The sequence below is a fragment of the Zingiber officinale genome, chromosome 1B (genome assembly GCF_018446385.1).
Source record: "Zingiber officinale cultivar Zhangliang chromosome 1B, Zo_v1.1, whole genome shotgun sequence".
Lineage (NCBI taxonomy): Eukaryota > Viridiplantae > Streptophyta > Magnoliopsida > Zingiberales > Zingiberaceae > Zingiber > Zingiber officinale.
Window position 1 is genome coordinate 61,311,639 of NC_055986.1, and position 19,782 is coordinate 61,331,420.

Consider the following 19,782-nt stretch of genomic DNA (forward strand, 5'->3'; position numbering starts at 1 on the left):
CAGATGATGAATCATTGGATTAAGTCTAATTCAAATTGGACTCATCGAGTAAGACTCAATTAAATCCAACTATTGGATTGAGTCCAATTCAAATTAGACTCATTGAATCAATTGGATTAATGATTAATGAGTTGGACTCATTATATGATTTCATGAATTAATTAATGAATAATGAGTTGGACTCATTATATGATTTCATGAAATTTGAATTCATGAAGAAAGAGGAGTGTACAACTTGAGTTACTCATGCATTGGATACATTGGATGAAGAGTGAACAATTTGAATTGTTCATGCATTGCATGCATTGGATGCATTGAATTCTTTGGATGAAGAGTGAACCATTTGAATTGCACATGCATTGGATTCATTGGATGAAGATAGATATTAATGTCAATCAAAACAATTGACATTAAGGCATGAGGCAACTTCATGAATCTATAAAAGGGGGTTTTTGGATTCATTTTCATGATGAGTTTTTGGTGCTCTAGCTCTTCTTCCTCCTCCTCTCTTCCACTTGGTCGAAACCTCCAAGAAAGGTTGCTAGCACAACCTTTGGTTGTTTCATTCTCCACCTTGTGAGTTTGTGAGACAAACGAGACTTGTTCGTGTGGATACCATAGAGGCACGACCACTTGATCACGCTAAGATCCGCATCTAAAGAAACGTTGGAATCAGGATTGCGAAGGGCATGCAACAAAGGTATAACTTTCTCATGTAGATAATTAATACTTAGTATATGGTTTCCTTTCGCATGGATCTATTGGAAAGGAACTAGATGTTTTCCGCTGCGCTTTTGCGTGTTTAGCTCCCTAGTTTCTTACACAACATACATATAAGCTCACACCCAGCAGTGGAGTCTACCATCTGATCGATCCGGGGCAGCGGGTAAAAGTCCTTTGGGCACACCTTGTTAAGGTCACGAAAATCGATGCAGACCCGCCACTTATTGCCTGGCTTGGAGACCAACTCTACATTGGCGAGCCAACTTGGGAATTGAACCTCCCGAATGTGGCCAGCTTCCAGGAGCTTCTCTATTTTCGCTCGGATTATCAGATTTTGTTCGACACTGAAATCTCTCTTCCTCTGCTTCACCGACCGAGCGTCCGGTCGGACATGGAGTTGGTGTTGCGCAATGCTCGGGGAAATCCCGAGGAGTTTGTGTGTTGGCCATGCGAACACGTCATGGTTTTGTTGGAGACAGGTGATCAGCTCCGCCTTCTATTCGACCTTCAAGTCGGACGCTATGAAAGTTGTTGCTTCCGTTCAGAGAGGATGGATTTACACTTCCTCTTTCTCCTCATAAACTAGAGTAGGCGGTTTTTCAATGATGGCGCTTACCTCTAGTTTAGGAGCCTTTCGTGTAGATCTGACCTTGGTCTTGACCATCTCAACGTAGCAGCGTCGAGCGGCCAGCTGGTCCCCTTTTACTTCTCCCACCCGGCCGTCCATCGAGAACTTGATCTTCTGGCAGTAGGTTGAAACTACCGCTTGAAATTCATTGAGGGTCGGTCAGCTCAGGATGACATTGTAGGTTGAGGGGGCATCCACCACGATAAAATTAGTGGTTCGGGTCCTCCTGAGTAGCTACTCCCCGAGCTATATGGCCAACTTAGTTTGGCCGATCGGCTGCACCTCGTTGCCAGTGAACCCATATAGTGAGGTTGTCATTGGCAGCATCTCGCCCTAGTCGATTTGGAGCTGGTCGAACACCTTCTTAAAAATTATATTTACCGAGCTACCTGTGTCAACGAAAATTCAGTGAATAGTATAATTGGTGATCACCGCTCGGATGATGAGGGTGTCGTCTTGAGGAACTTCTATTCCCTCAAGATCCCTAGGGCCGAAGCTGATTTCAGACCCGCTCTCATTCTCCCAGCTACAGCCCACGGCATGGATCTCCAGCTGCCGAGCGTATGATTTTCTGGCTCGGTTGGAGTCTTCGCTGGTCGGTCCACCGGCAATGATATTTTTCTCTCTCCGAGCGACATTGCTTCTATTTTCCTCCTCCTGAGTGGATGGCCTGTGTCGCTCGTGTGAAGCTCGGGGACAGTCATTGTTCCTCTGTTGATGGTGGTGCTACCGCTCGAGTGACCTCCTGTCATCTTCTCGTCGCCTGGCGGTTTGATGCCTATGTCGTCGGTCGGGTGAAATCGATCCGCGACGATAACCCCTTGGTGTCGGTCAGGCAACTGGCGTCAACCCACGACAGTCACGGGTGTTGTGGGACGTCGATTGGTGAAAGGAACAAAACATGAGAGTCCATACCTTGCCCTTCAATGCCTTTGGTCGGCCGGAGGCCACATGTTGCACGACATGAGCCCTCGTCTCCTGATGTGGTCATGCTCCTTAGGCTCTCGGCCCCTTGGGCGGTTGTGGGCCGCTTGGTGGCTTGCGTTCAGTCGGCGCCGAGCACTCGGCTGGCGCCTCCTTCCTTCTTGCTGCCTGGGCCTCTTCCACATTTATGTATTCACTGGCTTTCTTGAGCATGCGGTCATACTCTCGGGGTGGCTTTCGGATGAGCGGCCGAAAGAAGTCTCCTTCAACTAGGCCCTGAGTAAACGCATTCATCATGGTCTCAGATGAGACCAAAGGGATATCCATGGCTAGCTGGTTGAAGCATTGAATGTACACTCGAAGGGCTTCCCAGGGTCCTTGCTTCATGGAAAATAAGCTGACGCTTGTCTTTTGGTAGCGTCTGCTGCATGCGAAATGGTGTAAGAAGGTCATTCGGAAGTCCTTGAAGCTTCGAATCAACTCGTCCGACAACCTTCTGAACCACCGCTGCACCAAGCCAGAGAGCATGGTAAGAAAGACCCGACACTTCACCCCATCTGTGTATTGGTGAAGTGTATCAGCGTTGTCGAACTTTCCTAAATGATCATCCGGATTGATCAATCCATTGTATTCTCCAATTGCCAATTGAATGTAGTGCCTTGGCAACGAGTTTTGAAGTATTGCTTCAGAGAACTGGCGGTTGATCCGTTCTAGAGATGCATCAGCTCGGGGCGCCTTGCCTTTCCTTGTGTCCTGAACGGGCACTTCGTCTGAAGAAGATCCCCTCTCCTGATTTGCTTGTGCAATCTCTGAGGGCGTTTGGAACAGAGCCTGATGGAATGGAATAGGCGTGGGTTGAGCTTCTCTATGTATGCTGGTCGGTAGTCTATTTTGTCCCCAAATAGAATACTGTTCCGGTCGATCGTCGTGAGCTGTTCGACCTCCAGAGGCCGACGTTGCTTGTTGCGCCAGTCGGTCGGCTAATGCCTTTTGCTGCTGTTGCTCAACTATCTTTGCCACTCGTGCTTGTATTAGTGCGTCGAGCTCCTCTTGAGTGAGCATCACGGTGTGAAGTCATCCAGCGTTCTCCATCTTTTCGTCTTAGATGCAGGTGTGTTCCCACAGATGGCGCCAAATTTGATCCTGTCCGAGAGTCGGGGTGATGGATGCTGGGGACATGGCGCTCCCATGGATCATTGGTGGACTTCTTGTTAATGAAACTTGCAACCACAGCAACGTCAGTGCCGAGCAAGGGAGGGGTTCCCCGGCGATGACCCTCCGACGCTCAAGTCAACCACCGGCGATGTAGAAGAAATAAGGAAGTGAAATGGCAGAGTTACTGTAGCTACAGTAGATATTATGCATACCTCCATCGAAGCTTGGGGGTCTTTATATAGGACTCTCGGGGAGCACGTGCACGCTTCTTGAGGTACACACGCTCCTCAAAGCATACTATAAAAAGACATGACAGAAAAGTATCCCTGACACCATATCTTAACGACCTGAGCATATCTCTGACAAGACAGTGGAAGCATATGTCGTACGATCTTCTGCCTGACCATGCCGCCAAGCATTCCATCTGTCGGTGGCACAGGTTTCCAGAAGGATATCCTCTGATCCTCCTTTTGTCTGTTACAGGATGAGCGGAAGAGCCTCTCGGCCAGCTATTGATCGTCCGGGCGACCTTGTCTTCGGGCCGAGAAGAATGACCGCTCGGCCAACATCCCACTGTCCTGGTGTTACGTAACCGCAAGTGTACGGTTTCATCATCAGTAATAAAAATATTGAATCCACAGGGACTGTTGATTAAGCACTAAAGATGTCGCAAGGTAAGTTATCTAGACGGACGAAAGCTGGCTTTGGCGTTTGCAAACTAACGAGGGTGATTGAAAAGGGAAAGAGAAGGATGAGAGAAAGAGAAAGAACTAATCTTGGGTGGAATGAGCTTCGGGAGATGATTCTAGGATTTCGGTTTCATTGTAATATTAGGAGATACTACATAGATTGTCTAGTTTCTACCCTCTATGTCCATGCTCTTGTAGGAAGTTAGATTGTTCAATATCCCTAAGTATCGAATAGAGACGATCCCTGTGAAATCCTGTAACGGTTAACCCCCTGTCACGAGGGCGCCTCGGTAGATCACTGGGATACACATCTAGTAAATAACAATAAGGATAAGGGTTACCTACCTCCTTATGGAGGAATTGTCTCTCCCTTCAAGAGAATGTCCTAGATATCCGTGAATGGGTTACCCTTGTCACTAGGGCCCCTTGGGTATACGATCTAGAGCACTCTCTTTACGAGAGCAGCAGTTCCTAAGGGATTGTCTCTCCTTTTGAGGGAACGTCTTAGACATCCGGAAAGGGTTACCCCTGTCACTAGGGTACCTTGGTCAATATGCTCTAAGGTATTCCCTTTGCGGGATCAACAATCCTCCACATCAATCAATCAAAGAATAGAAATATAAATATCTCACACAAGCATGAACAAGACATTAAAAAGTCATCGTATAGAAACAAAGTGAATCTATATAGTTCTACATCTCCATCGCATTACAAATACTCCCTAATCCTAGAAGAGGACGTCTACTCCATTGTGGGGGAAGAACAACCCCAGAACATAAAGAAAAGCATACTTACTCTAGACGTAATAAGGTTTTGGCGCTGTTGCTGGGGTCTATTCGCATTAACATTAGTTGATTAGCATATGAGTTACTCTAGACATTTTTCTTTTTTCCTTTTGCTTTTTCTCCCTTATTTTCTTTATGCACTTTTTTTTCCTTGCAATTTAAATTCTGCATTGTCTTTCTTGTTTTTCTTATAGCATTTTATTTCTTTTCTTTAATTCTTCATTTTTGTTTGTTCTCATTTTTTTTTTAGATTTCCATGAGCACTAATATGTCAAGCAGGGCTTCAAGAGAATTTTTCACACCCATGAGTGCAAGAGCAAGATCTTCTATTGATGAATATTATGACTCATAAGATGAGGAATTTGAGTTCCTTTGTGGAGTGTGTGGTAGCACATCTCATCCAGCTGCTATTTGTCACTTCTTCCAAAAATCTATTAATACTCTGAAACTTCAGTATTTGGTTCAACCTCAACATCAAGATGCATATGAGCAGGTTCCTAATACTTATGGCTATGACTGGGGAGATTATCAAATTCAGAACTTTCAACCTCAGTTAATTCTAGAGCAGAGTGAGCAGTCATTTTCCCAGCAGCAGAACTCTGACCCACCTCAGCACTACAATCAGGATTGGAGGGATTATCAAAATTTTGATTATAGAAGTGTGCAAGGTGTTGATCATTCTTTTCAAGCATCTCAAAGTTTCTCAGAGTTTCAGGAGGATTTTTCACTTGGCAGACCACATCATTCACAACCAGATGAGATGATTGACTTGGAGGACTCCCAACACACAAATATCCTTGCTTCAAGTCAGATGGAGACCACAACATAAGTTTTTGAAGAGCTAATGGTGCAACGGGGGATCTCAGCTTTACGAATATTATTTCAAATATCTGATAATGTTGTTGATCCCTCCATTGATGCTATTGATGTTAGTGGACTCCTCAGTACTTTTGATGGTGATGTGGTGGATAAAAGTGTAGGGACGTATACTATGGAGGGAACGCCCCAAGAATCACCTACTTTGATCACACAACCAATTGACACTATGGAAGTTGAAAGAATGGAACTGGTTGATGATAAATGTGTAGGGAGTTGTGCAATGGAAGCAAAGCCCCAAGAATCATCATTTTCAGAAGAACCACCACTTGAGTCAGAGCTAGAACCAGCACTTAATTCTGAAGAAGCCACATCCACATGTTTAGAACTTTCAGGTATATCTCAACAATGCAAGGTTAGTATTTCTAGAGATCTTTTGGAAAACTTTATAGAGGTACCCATAATTAATTTTATTGGATGTGATTCAATTTTTGATACATACTCAGTTCATCTTAATAAGGTTCTAATTCTATCTAATATAGCATGCTTGGGAGAGACATGCTTTTCTTTTGGGTGTACAGATTTTCATGGGGCCTATAATTGGAAGCTCGATCTGAACCATCTTCAGCCTCCTGAAAGAATTTCTAAGAAGACGAAGATGGAGAGAGTTATTCTTCACTTTTTGATGAAAGCTCCCTCCATAATAAGAGCCCTTGGTAAGAGGGTTCTAAAATATCTTACCCCTCCAAGAGCGAGATTTCGATGAATCTAATGAGGTGGTCGAGCTAATGACCTTAAACAAGCGCTTCTTGGGAGGCAACCCAAGTTCTTTACCTTTGTTTTCATTCATATCTTTAATTATTTCCATTTTCATTTCTTTATAATAAACATGTATCCTCTACTTAATTTTCGTTGTCTACCTTCTTTTATATGACTTAAAGATTAGGAGGAGTACAATTACATGATGGAGAAGTTGATGACATGAGCATTTGACACACATTATTTGGTAATTTCTCTTACTTTTAATCTCCTCCACATTGTTATTAGTTTTCATTGGAACAATGAAAAGTTTAAGTCTGGGGGGGGGGGTGCATTAGATACATTTGGTTTTTGTTTTTGTTTTCTTCTTTGGCATAATAAAATTTTTGCTAGTTGCATCTTACATCACATCATGATTGCTTGTTCCTTATTGTAAAATACTAGCACGTTTATTCTAGATTTTATGTGTTACTTATGGTGCTAGTATGTTTAGTGATATATCTTTTTCTATCTTTGGTAGCATAAAGTGAGCAATGCTTTTACTATAAGAGTTTAAGTATTGGCCTTGTTTTAGGATCTCTATACACTATGTCTATTTTTGATAGTTGATAACTCTAAAATAGTCATGATTCATAGAATTGGACTAGTACTTGTGCTTCTATGGTGACCTCTCAACTACATTTTGGTTACTGGATAAACTCAGATCATGTAAGCTCATTTGGAAAAAAAGTAATCCCAAAAAAAAAAAGTGAAAGTTTGTTCAAGTTTGGTACTTTGCAAACATTCAAAAAGAAAAAAAAATTGAATGAAAAAAAATAAGGGATAAAAAAATTGTTTCGTGAGTGAAAACTAGTAATTCACCCCTTTGAAACCGAGTTAGGTTACTAGGGAAATGAATGCTATGTTTCTCTTGATACTGAGTATTCCTTTGAGACCTTGTGTAGACGATGCATAGCATTTTTTAGGGGAATGAACCTTGCATGTGGCAGGTAAGTGCCTATCACCGAAAGCATAAGGAACATAATTTTATGATGACTTGACTAGACTTAGGGATTGAAACTTGATAAATTTAGGTCACTTTCGCACTGAGCACGGAGGACCACTACTTACGCTATACTCAAACTATTTTTGTATCTTGCTCACCAATGAAATCATCTGATAGGATTAGATTGACTTGCTAGAGATTATGATGCACTATCTAACCACATGAATCTAGATTGTGGGTTTTGCTTGAGGACAAGTAAAGATTTAAGTCTGGGGGTGTGATGCGCGCAAAAATTATGATCATTTATGCATGTTTTAGCGCACATTCACTTGCTTTATGCATACATATTCTTTGCATCATCGTCTCCTTTAGTGCATACTCATCATAAATACTCTTTTGTTCGGAGATCTGCTCTTTGTGGGTTTTCTTGTTGACAGAACGCTATTTGGAGTGAAAATATAGCTAAAACGCACACAGGAGCTTGGGCCGTGCAACCTCGCACGGCCGTGTGGCTAAACAGAAGGGAGACAGTGCATGGCTGTGCCAACCTTGCACGGTGATGCAACCACAACCGAAGGAGAACAATGCTTGGCCATGCAAATCTGCACGACAATGCCCCCATGATCAGCAGCCAAGCAACACATGGTCGTGCCAAATGGCACGGCCGTGCCAACATTCCAGAGAGGGAGAGGGTCATGGCCGTGCAATTCCGCACGGTCGTATGACCCTGGGCAGAGAAGTAGAAGGTCACGACCATGCAACCTTGCACGGTCGTGTGGCCACTCCAGTGCAGAAAGAAGACACGGTCGTGCGGAATCGCACGACCGTGCCACCTAACCAGAAGAGAGGATGGGCATGGCCATGCTAACCTCGCACGGTCGTGCCACGGGCCATGCGGCACCCGTACCCTAGCGTATAAAAGGGTTAAGAAACCCTATTCAGGAGGATCTTTAGTTCGAGACTTCTTCTCTCTCCTCAGGAAAGGATTTTCTCCTTCGGGGGAAACACTAGAGCTCCATCTATCGTCGTCCCTTGGCGATCCGTCCATCTCCGAAGCAAAGAAGCATCCCCAAGACATCGAAATCATCAAGCATATCTTCTTCCTTTTCTTCTAGGGTTGTAAGTATGCTTTTCTTTATATTCTGGGGTTGTTCTTCCCCACAATGAAGTAGACATCTTGTTCTAGAATTAGGAAGTATTTGTAATATGATGGAGATGTAGAACAATGTAGATTCGCCTTGTTTCTATTCAATGACCTGTTGATGCCTTGTTCGTGCTTGATGAGTTGCGTGTGTGCCATGTTTACGTTTCTATGCTTTGATTGCTTAATGTGGAGGATTGTTGATCCCGCAAAGGGGATACTTTAGAGCGTATTGACCAAGGTACCCTAGTGACAGGGGCAACCCTTTCCGGACGTCTAAGACGTTCCCTTAAAAGGAGAAACAATCCCTTAGGAATTGCTGCTCTTATTAAGAGAGTGCTCTAGATCGTATACCCGAGGGACCCTAGTGACAAGGGTAACCCGTTCACGGACGTCTAGGACATTCTCTTGAAGGGAGAGGTAATTCCTCCATGAGGAGGTAGGTAACCCTTATCCTTATTGTTATTTACTAGATGTGTATCCCAGTGATCTACCGAGGCGCCCTCGTGAAAGGGGGGGTTAATCGTTACAGGATTTCACAGGGACCGTCTCTATTTGATACTTAGGGATATTGAACAATCTAACTTCCTACAAGAGCATGGACATAGAGGGTAGAAACTAGGCAATCTGTGTAGTATCTCCTAATATTACAATGAAATCGAAATCCTAGAATCATCTCCCGAAGCTCATTCCACCCAAGATTAGTTCTTTCTCTTTCTCTCATCCTTCTCTTTCCCTTTTCAATCACCCTCGTTAGTTTGCAAACGCCAAAGCCAGCTTTCGACCATCTAGATAACTTATCTTGTGACGTCTCTAGTACTTAATCAACAGTCCTTGTGGATTTGATATTTTTATTACTGACGACGAAACCGTACACTTGCGGTTGCGTAACAGTAACCCTAGGTGGAGAAAATCCTAAAGGGGGGGTAACCTTAGGTCCTAGGGGGAGGTAATCCTAGGTGGCGGAAACCCCTAGGGGGTGGTAACCCTAGACAGAAAGTCCAGTAGGTCTTGAAGATCGGACTGGCATCAGGTACGCTCTTCAGAGTGGAGTAGGTGAGGACGCATTCCCTGCGTAGGGAACAGTAGGTGTCGGTTCGACCTAAGGTTTTCAGTAAGAAATCCGAAGTCAGAATCAGACAGTCCATTACTGTCAAAACTTTCATATTATTATGTTTATTATGTGTGCTAATTTTGTTTTGCAGAATATGTGGTTGTGTTGTGGACTAACCTATCTTACAGGGACAAAAGAGCACATTTGGTCTCGGATGAACAATACCCGAGGCATCCTCATGGAGCTTAGAGGCGCCTCGGGTGCAAAGGACCAGAGTTGCACGTAGCGGAGCTGGAGGTGCCCTCATGGTGGCTTGAGGCACCTCGGACAGCATTAGAGGTGCCTTCAAGGCTTATGGAGGCACCTTCAACAGGATAGACGAAGACTTCTTCTCAGCTTATCCACGTGTGGCTAACTCGGCGAATGGAGGCGCCCTCAAGGGGTTTTGAGGTGCCTCCAACAACCCTTATAAGGAGCACTCGACCAGTAGCTCAAAACAACATTTCTAAAGCCATCTTTCTTCAGCAAGCTGCTAAGGGGACATTCCGGCTAAGCTACGACAAGTCCCCGACGACCTGGAGCTACGATTTTACAATTTCCTATTATCGGTATAAGTTGTAATCATTTATTGTACTGTTTTTGCGCAATATAGTTGTTGCCCAAAGTAAACGCTCAACGAGCGTGGACCTTGGAGTATGAGTCGCCCTAGGCTCCGAACCAAGAAAATACTTGGTGTCTTTTGTGTGATTGTTTTCTTATTCTGCTGCTTTACTCGTTATGATTTCGAATATGAAAAAGTGAAAGCCACGAGCGCTATTCAACACCCCCCCTCTAGCGCTATTCAAAATATATTTAAATAACCAAGTTGGACCAAATCAATATTGAATTACCAATAATCAAATTCATTATCTAGATATACTATATCAAAGTTATGATTCAGAGGAAGCCAATAGAAAAATTATTCTTTCTTATTGAATTGTATGATTGTTTGAAATATGCATGCTTAGTATCAATTGATAATTTAGAATGGTTAGATATGAAAAAGGTTTAATCATCCTTAACAACCTAGCACCAGAATGGATTAGGATGATAATAATTTGTCAAAAACATGTTTAGGCCAAATTATATGTGTTCTACCTGGTGCACTAGACCTAGTGGATCTAGTTGAAACTACCTCAGTCAACTAGATCCACTATGTCTAATGCACTAGGTAGATATTATCCAAAAATAATATAAAATTATCCAAAATTAATTATATTAATTAATAATAAATATTCTAAATTAAGTTTAACCTAATTAACTTAAATAACTTAATCCTTATTTAATTCAATTAACTTAGATAACTTAATCCAAATTAATTTCAATTTATTAATTCAAACTCAAATTAATCCAAACGTTGATCGTTCCAATAAATTAAATTAACTAATTCAACTTGTAATTTAATGTTAACATAATTAATTAAAAATTAATTAAACTCTATTACCAAAAATATGTTTAGGCTAAATTATATGTGTTCTACCTGGTGCACTAGATCTAATGGATCTAGTTGAAACTACCTCAGTCAACTAGATCCATTATGTCTAGTGCACTAGGTAGATATTATCCAAAAATAATATAAAATTATCCAAAATTAATTATATTAATTAATAATAAATATTCTAAATTAAGTTTAACCTAATTAACTTAATCCTTATTTAATTCAATTAACTTAGATAACTTAATCCAAATTAATTTCAATTTATTAATTCAAACTCAAATTAATCCAAACGTTGATCGTTCCAATAAATTAAATTAACTAATTCAACTTGTAATTTAATGTTAACTTAATTAATTAAAAATTAATTAAACTAACTCGAAATTATTTTCAATCTTATTCATAAATTAATAATAAACTTAAAACTAACTCAATCCGAAATTAATTAATAACTTTAGTAATAACTAATGATTAATTCAAAAATAATCATTAATTAATTTTTAAACCGGAATAAATTTAATCTTAAATTAACTAATCATTAATTATTTTAAATTTAAGTAATTAATAATTTAATCAACATATTTAATTTAATCCTTAATTATTTTTAACTTGATTAATTTGAAATTAAATCAATTAATTATCAACTTAATCCACATGCATCTGAAATTTAATTATCAACTTAATGAAATTTAACTTAATAAACAGCCATCAATTAAATATCTTAAATTAATCAACCCAAAATTAACAATTAATTAATTAGTCTTAATCTTAAACAAAGTTAAACAATTTTTATAAAATTAAATAATAATTAATTCAATCAACTTTAATAATTAATCTATCAATTATATTAATTAAATTAAATCTGAAATTAATGTAAACTTGATTAATCTAATTTTAACAAATTAATTAAGTTTATTAAGTTTAAACTAAAATCCAAATCCAAATAATAATTAATTCAAATAATAATTAATTAAATCCGAAAATTCAAATTAAATAAAATTTAATCTAAATTATTCCGATTAAATCCAATCAAATCCAAAATTTTAATGAATAAATCACATCAAATTTAATAAACCTTAAATTAATCAATTTAATAATTTTAAAAATTAATCAAAATAATTTTAACTTAATTCTAATTTTAAATTAATAATTAATCATTACTAATGCTAAATTAATCAAAAATTAATCTTAATTTAAAATTAAAACTTAAATAAATTCAATTTGAAACTAATTAATAATGTATTTAATCTTTATCCGAATTTAAGGAATTTTAACTTAATCAATTATTAACTTAATTTAATATGAAATTAAATAAATCCACTTAATCTGAAACTAACTTAACCCAAATTGTTTTAAAATAAATCGAAATTAATAATTAATAAACCAACTTTATTTAATTTTGAAAACAATTAACTATAGTAGAAATTAATAAAATTATGTTTAACTAAAATTCAAAATTAACCTTAATTAACTTTAACTTAATTTTGAATTTAATTCATTCAAATTTATTCTGAATAATAATAGAAAATTAAAATTAATCAATCAAAGTTAATCCGATTAATCGATTCAAATTAATTACTTAAATTAGAACTTTATTATCAACTTAATCTTAACTTAATTATTTAATGCTAAAAATAAATTAAAAATTTAACCTTAAACTTAATTAAATTTATAATTCAAAAATAATTTTAACTTAATTAATTTAATTTGAGGTAACTTAATTAAATTAAAATTAAGTTGAACAATGTTAAGTTCAAATAAAATTTTAATACTCTAAATTTAAGTCTAAGTCAAAATTTAATAAAAAAATTCTGATTTAAATAACATATCAATTAAGAAAAATACTCAATTAATTGAGAATCTATCTAAAATAAACAATAACAATAAATCTCTGAGTCAAACAATAATGTTACCTTATTTAAAAACCTATATAATGAGTGAAATGCTAGGAAAAGTAAATGGAAAACAATTTTGAAAAGTTTTCAAAAATTAATAAATCTATCTTCTTAATTTTTTTTTTGGAATTTTGATGCTTAATTCATATTTTAAAATTTATATATTTTTAAATGATTATTGACTAACACCTATGCGTAGATTTTTAAGTCAACGATGAATTTCTAGACCCTTAAATATATAGATATATTTTCCTTATGGATAATAATGATATTCTAAGTAGTGTTCGATTAAGAGGAAGATCAAATTGAAAGTCACATTTTTTTTAAGGGAAATTTTTAAAAATAAATGTTTTGAAAAAAGAAATTTTTTAAAAAGATAGATTATTTTGAGAAATATATTTATTTTTAAAATGTTTTAAAAAATAGGAAAAATATAAATATTTTTAAACGTCTTAAAATTAACTTTGAAATATGTTTCAAAAACATTTTGAAAAAAATTTCCTAAAAATTCTTTGAAAAATATATTTAAAAATCATCTCCTTGAATTTACTCTTTGATGATTACTATTGCAAAATATTTTTAAAGCCTTAGAAATATTTACTTTGAGAAAATTATAATGCATTATTGCCTTAGAAAATATGTTTGAAAAATGCATTATCATCTTTAAAACACTCTTGAAAAATATATTTTTGTCTTATACATATTTTTAATGCATTAATGACTTGAAAATTCTTCCTTTTGAAATACATTATCTTCTTAGAAAATTTTCAATGACCCCATTTGTTTTTATGTGTGTGAGAAGAGGAGAAGTGGAGTTAAAAGTTAAGTGTTAATTTTTTTTTTCTTTTGTATCCTTAAAAATCCTCAAAAATGTTAAATTTGTTGGAAGTAATCTTGAGAGTTTGGTATGACCATGAGTTTTAATATTTGGGTAAAAGATTTAAGATAGGTTTACCCTTATATTTGATATATATATTTGAATTGTGCAGATTTACAAGATACACATATGACTTAACTTGATGGCTTCAGGTTCGGTGAAGGATGGAGCATCCAAGACACCGTGGATAAGACAGTAAGGGCAAGCCAAGGGAAGCGCACTTCGAGGCATATGCAAAAGATTACATTGGGATAAGCCGCGAGCTTGAATACATCCGAGGGACGAGAGCTAAAGGAAAGATATTTGATGTCAAGAGGTCAAGGTTACGATAAAGAGTTAAGTGAGTCGTGAGGGTCCGAGTGCGAGAGAAATATACTTGGAAAGGGAACCCTAGGTTTAAGGTTTTACTAGTCGAGTGGCAATTGGACTAGTCGACTGGGATAGGGCACAAAATATTTCTATGCCCGATGGCTAAGACACCAGTTGACTGGTGATATTACCAGTCAACTGGTAAAGAGCCATTGGCTTAATCGCAAATTATGTGGAGTGTCATTGGCCAGTACTAGTCGTCTGGTGTAAGGATCAGTCGACTGGTTACGGTAAACCAAGCTTTATATAATAGAGCTTGAGGTGGCTGGCCTTAGTGACAAAATTAGAGGTCGTTAACCCCTAATTAGAATCTCCAAGTTCTCATTGCAATCTAAGGTCTTGATCGAGTTGCGGTGAAATTTTTCTATCGACAAGGAGGATTATGCTAGCCGAAGTTTCCGAGGACTAATCCACTGACGAATAAGGATCGTCCACCTTACGGACAGTCATGGAGTAGGAGCTTTATCTTTGAACCACATAAATTGGTGTGTCATTGTGGTTTACATTTCTTGTCTTTGGTTTTTATTTTAGCTTTCGTATTTATATTTGGTTAGTATTTCGCTGCACTAATGAGTACGTAGGAAGTGAAGAATTTGAGGTGATTGACTATCCAACCCCCTTCTAGTCGGGCCATGATTTCTAATAAAATTTAGCGGAGTTGTTTAAAAATTATATTTTAACTTAATTTTGAATCAGATTATCAAATATCAAAAAGTTGGAGACTGTTAGTGCAAGGAGCACCAAAATTAAACCTATATTTTGATGTTGCTAAAGTTCAAGTTAAATCTTGTTAATGGATTGATCAAGTTGTTGGTTGCTACTCGGAATACCGTTCTAGTTCCCCTGTACAAAAATGTTATACAAGCATAGAACTATCCTAGCTACCCATGTGCTCTACTGAAGTTAAATTTGGATTGCAAACAATGCTTAATATTATTAATCCAAATTATCCTTCAGAAGTTAAACTTGGATTGGAAACGATACTTAACATTTTTACTCCAAGTTTAACTGATGTGATCTTCCTAAGTTAAACCATATTACAGAAGTTATCAAATATCTATTTCAAAGATCGACTTCCAGGTTAAACATGGCGAGGCACTAGGCCTTCTTGGGTATGGAATCATCCACCACTTCCTAAACAAAGCCTCTCAAAGAAATCGGATATTTAACTTCTTATAGTAAACTAGGTTTAACAACAGAGACCTCAATAGAAACACATTATTGAAACATGAAATTGAAAAATAAAATCGATAACAAAAATAATAACTTAAAACTGATAACCTCTTGTGTTTGGTTTTTCAAGATCTATACAAAAGGTGAACTAGTTATGATGTGGAAACTAATAACTAGTTATACCTTTTGTAGCTTATAGACCTCTTGATCTTCTGCTGTATTCCTCTCCTTCCCTTGGACGTCGTGTGAACGACGATCTTCCAAGATGAAATCCACCCAAGCTTCTTCCTTTGCTTCCAAGATTCGGCCACTAACTAACCTCCAAGGGATGCTAGATAAGAGAGCTTCCGTCTCTTCTTCTCCTTCAAGCAACCGGCCACCAAGAGATCACCACACTAGATGCCGTCGGCCTCCAAGGAAGAAAACAAAAGGAGAAGAGAAAAGGAAGAGGGTCGGCCACCAAAGGATTGGAAGAAAAGAATAGAAGATGTGTTATCTCATGAGGCACCCCTCCATCTTTTTTATAATCCTTTGTCTTGGCAATAAAGAGAAGTTTTAAACATAATTAAAACTTCCTTATATTCCTTGCCAATGACTAAAAAGGAAAGTTTTAAAACAAAAAATTAAAACTTCCTTTAATGTTTGTCATGGCCAGCCCTATACTTTTGCTCCAAACAAGGAAAGTTTTAAACACAAAATTAAAACTTCCTTATTTGTTTCTGGTAAGAAATTTTAATAAAAGATTTCCCTTTCAAATCCCTTGTTGGTTATAAAAGGAAAATTTTATAAATTAAAATATCTCTTTTAAAACATGTGGATGGTTACAAAAAAGAAAGTTTTATTAAAAATTAAAATCTTCCTTTTAAGTACAAATAAGGGAAGATATCAAACATCTCTCTTAATTCTTTGTAGAAAGTTATAAAAGGAAAGATTTTAAAATTTAAAAACTCTCTTTTAAAACCATGGCTTCCACAAAAGGAAATATTTTAAAATTTAAAATACCCTTTTATTTTAATGTAGTCGGCCACCTAGCTTGGGCTCCAAGATTGGCCGGCCATAAACTTGGCTCCAATCTTTGGCTTGGCCGGCCCTAGCTTGGGCTCCAAGCTTGGCTTGGTCGGCCACAACAAGATGGGTAAGAAGCTTGGCTTTAAGTGGATATAAGGCTTTATAAATAAGAGGCTACAACAGGGACCAAGAGGAGAAATTGGTTTTGGTCTCCCGATAAGCTTGAGCATCCCGCCCCAAACACCCAACTCAAGTTCATCAATAATAACTCATACCACTAAAGAGTTATTATTGCTCTACCGTACCAATCCCATATTACAATATGCGCTCCTTCTTATCATGAGTGTGTTAGTCTCCCTATGTTTAAGATATCGAATGTCCACTAATTAAATGAGTTACTGACAACTCACTTAATTAATATCTAGCTCCAAGAGTAGTACCACTCAACCTTATTGTCATGTCAGACTAGTCCACCTGTAGAGTTTACATGACAATCCTTATGAGTTCCTCAAGGGGACATCATCAACCTAAATTATTAGGACACAATTTCATTCTATAATCAACAACACACCATATAAATAATATCACTTCCCAACTTATCGGGCCTATTGATTTAACGAACTAAATCTCACCCTTTGATAAATTAAAGAAATAAATATTAAGTGAAACATCCCGTGACCCACCCTCAGTTTTTTTTTTTTTTTGAAAAATATCAAAGGACATCAACTCACTGGACATAAGCTAAACATTTACTCAGAAAATGGATCCCACTCAAGCGTTTCATCGTATCAAAAATAGAAGGCAACGACTCGCAACGAAAACTTAACAATGAACCCATCCATGAACCCTTAACATCACTAGAACAAATAACCCTTCCAATGAAAGAAATAAACTCTGCACTCCTAAGGTCCGGACAGCGCCATGCGTCCATCCCGCCTCCTCGTCTACTCCGTCCGTAGGCCTTCCGCCATATCCAGAGTCACATCCTCACCTGTAATGTAGGCATCATGAGTCTACAGCCCAGCAAGTATAATCTTATGTGACCAATATGATATCCAAGAGGCAATAGCATAACAGGAAATATGATATAGTAAAGAAATGTGCAATAAGTGAAAATTGCTCTGTAGCTAATAAAGGTGAATATGATACATATCCGGTAACCACATTTAGAGCCAGTCAACAGTCCCATGAACCTAGAGGCGTCCCTACTAGAGAACATGCATCCAGTCATATAGCCGAAGCTAACAATAAATTACCAGTCAAGTTTGGATGGGCCCTCCCCGGAGCTCATCCCGGGTCACCCATCCCGTACTGTCACCACATATGTCCATACTCATCCTATTAGCTACATAAACAAAACATAAACTATCCATACCAGTTGCATATTTCCTTTATACTGTCAACATTTAACAATTTGATAGCATAATGAACACGTAATAGCATAACCACAAATAAAGCAGAACTAGCATTCATATTTGAACTGGCAAAATAGTCACCATTTACTCTAATAAATTTAAGAATTCTCTATGCAACTAAACTCCCTGATTTTATTCATTGACTACAAGCACACACAAGAATTCCTCCGCCTACAGGTATAGCATCTATAATCCGATCTAATTGATCCCTCAATTATTGAGATGAGTAAAACAACACAAGTAGAAGCAAATCCATCGAACAAAACACTTAAATAACAACCAAAGAAAACATCTCCGGTGAAAGGAAACCCGTAGAACAGATCTCTTAAGTAAAAACCCAAATGTCTCCAGATAATTCTGAGATTTGAAAACAGTAAAGAACAGAACTCCACGATGCCTTCGATCAAGGCCCTTAGAACGAGAATTCTGCACAAATCCTTAAAAAAAAAACAACAGAATAGAACATCACAAACCAAAGCTTAATTCTCCATGAAATTCAACGCCATTTCACCTTTGAAAACACTCATGAATCCACGGGGTAAATCAACCGGAAGTAACCGAGCTAAAATGTCGCAGAAACCTCAAAACACCACACACTCCAACAATCTAGCACCCCAGCCAGACATTTATACAAACAGATTTCTTACCTTTTCGATGCCAAGCAACTCCACAAGATTCCCGAACAAAGCAATCCACATACCTCAAAAGAAGACTCGATCGACAACAGAATGAACTGTAAGAATCAGAAAGAACCTATGCAAACTAAGCAATACATAACCAATAAATCAAACTGTACTCCGTAGAGGAAAAGAAAAACCCATCCAAAGCATACTATCGCAACATCCCATGGTAGGAAAGTAATCCTGCACTGAAAACAAATCCGCATTGAGTCCACTTCGCCGCACATTAACCAACATCATGAAAACGTCTACTAAAACCAAACTCCACCAGAAATCCAGGAATCCATACCGTAAAGAACTGATCAACACAAAAAAACGCGGAGCAAAAAAACCCATTCAGAACCAAACACCATACTATCGAACAAGCGGACCAGTACCTCATCATCTCCATACGTTCCACTCCTATACCTCACAAATTTCATAGCGTCATAGTTAGATTCACTTGCCTCCCTTTCCTTGGGTCGCCTTCCTCGCCTTTGCGTTGTCCCGTCGCCGATGTGATGGTCGATAGTCTCCTCGTCGTTCCCTTCAAGCTCGTCAACGTGAGGAGCTGCTTGGCCGGAGTCGCGATCCTCGGTGGAGAGCTCCGTCGCAGATCCCGTGCGAAGCGTGGAGTCGGCGAATTTGAGGAAGGGGCGTGAGAAACGGTGCGTCAGAAACGGTAAGGTTAGGTTTAAATACCTAGGTCAATTAAATCCCAACTTAGGTAATTGAGCTCAATTAACTCCTAACTTAACTTAATTGGGTATTCCTAAATAGCTCTTTCATACCCAATTATACCCCTTAAAACCTAAAATAATTCCCTAAAAATTCATAAAAATTTCAGTAAACTCCATAAATTCATATCAATTTAATTCCTAATAAATCATCCATAAAAACATATCTATTTTTCCTAAAAATAATCTAATTAGGTTAGATTTTAATTATTTACACCTTTATCCATATTTTTTGGTATTTAATAACCTTATGTATTTATTCTATACTCCTCCAAGCCGTACAAAGGTTACAATTTATCTCACCAAATCCCCCTTTTTTTTATAACTCTTATGCATATTTAGGTCATGCAATTTATTTAAGTTTGGATATACTATAACCTATTTTATTAAACATAATTAAAGCTAGTCACTTAACTTAAACTCCATTCTAACTATACCCGAACCAATTAAATAATTTCTTTTATTTAAACCAATTAGTGTAGGACATTACATTAAGTATACGTGCTTGTTATTATA